At 64.2% G+C, this 1,734-nt stretch overlaps 1 protein-coding gene across 1 annotated transcript in view; it reads left to right on the top strand.

Moving 5' to 3' along the window:
• The window catches only part of CABP7 (calcium binding protein 7), a 19,027-nt gene that overhangs the window by 16,249 nt on the left and 1,044 nt on the right, over positions 1 to 1,734 (top strand). The window lies entirely within an intron of this gene.

Consider the following 1,734-nt stretch of genomic DNA (forward strand, 5'->3'; position numbering starts at 1 on the left):
CCTGCCGTCGCTCACGGACCGCAGCTCCTCACCGCCCAACCCCGGGACCTTGCCGGGCACCTGAGTCCCGCGGGGCCATCCACATCCCCGTGGGGCTCTCCACCTCCCGGCAGCATCCTTCGGGAGCCGGGTACCAGTTGTGTGGGAGCAAGGGATGGAGCCGAGAGCCCTCTCCTGCCTCGGCGTTTCCCTCCCCGCCGTGCAGCTCTCTGCAAACAGCCTTTTTCTCCCCCGGCTGCGCCCGCACCGGCTGCGCCCCGTCCCCGGCAGTGATACATGCCACCATTACATCTCCTGACACCACGCTGTAAAATACACCCCCATAAAAGCCCGTAATTTACAGGCGCCTATGAGTACCTGGGAGTTACGCGGCTCCACAAACACATCGACACCCTGTGAGCGATGCTCCGCTCGGCCCCGATGGCCGCAGGTGGCAAAAGCTTTTGCAGGAAACCCCAATTTTAGTGAAACCCCCCTCTCCAGCCCCTCTCAGCCACCCCCCAGGACAGGCTGGGGCTCGGCGGGGAACGCTCTGGCTGCTCCCGGCTTTTGGGAGTTTCTGCATCACCAGCAGCTCATCTCTCAGGGAGCGAGGAAGAGCGCGGAGGGGCTGCGGGCGCGCTTGTGTTTTACACTCTAATTTTCATTTATGATTCGTTTTTGCAGCTCGCCCAGGGAGCTGCCCGGCGCTCCAGCCTGCGTGGGCAGAGACGCTTTTAGCTACCAAATTTAAGTGGGATTTGGGGAGCAGTTTCGGAGCCGTGAAGGTTGTGAGTGTTGGGTAAAGCAACACCTGGACCAGCCGTCCTCCCAGGGATGCTCCAAAACACACGGGGACCAGGGAGGGGACACGGAGGGGCTGCTGAAAATGGGTGTCCAAACACGGGCGAGGAACTGTGACGGATTTTGAGGCTGATCGCAAAACAGCCGGCACACGCTTCGCCTCCAAACACCGGCGGGAGAGAGAGGAGCGGTTGTTCTTTGATTTGCCTCTGCCGGCAGCGGGGGCAGCCGTGGCCTCGTTAGGTGCCCGCGCGTGTGGCCTGGCTGCCACTGCCACAACTCGGGCTGGCACCGAAGCCGTTTGTCACCCTCTGAAGTCGTCAGGGCGGTGGGAGCGATGGGCTGAGGTCTCCCCGAGCCGCGCCGGGGCCACGGGGACGCACGTCAAAGCGGGTTGGAGAGAGCGGGCAAAGCTGCTCCCGCGGAGAGCTGAGAGTGGAGGCGTGCAGCTCCTGTCCCCGCTCCAGAGCATCCCACGGCCCCTTTGGGGGTTGTCTTCTCCCGTCTTTAGCCTCCTGCTGCTGTGCAACCTCTGCATCCAGCGCAGGGGTCCCCTTCCTCCAGGGGACACCAATTTGCCCCCAAATAGGTGTCACAGCGGTGCTCTTGTTTACCCGCACGTGCCGGCTGCTGGCAGGGGAGGCGAGGATGGGACACGGGGCTGACGCCGCATCCTCCGAGCCCCGGTCCCGGGCGAGCACAGCGCTGCGCAGAGCAACCGCAGTCACACCGGGAAGGATAAAACCACCCCTTAGTTTGGCTTAAAGCCGAACCAGCCTGCGGCCACGGCGCCTTTCCCCGCTGCAGCAGGGCTCACGCAGCTCCGCGCCCGGCGGTCACCTCCAGCCCCTGTTGGTGTCAAAGCTGTCCCAGGACGGCTGATGGCTCCCGGTGACCCTCTGCCTGCACACGCCGAGGCGGGAGCCATGCCCTTCCGCGGGTAGGCGAGCG

This window comes from Charadrius vociferus, unplaced genomic scaffold (assembly GCF_000708025.1).
Source record: "Charadrius vociferus isolate BGI_N301 unplaced genomic scaffold, ASM70802v2 scaffold1351, whole genome shotgun sequence".
NCBI lineage: Eukaryota > Metazoa > Chordata > Aves > Charadriiformes > Charadriidae > Charadrius > Charadrius vociferus.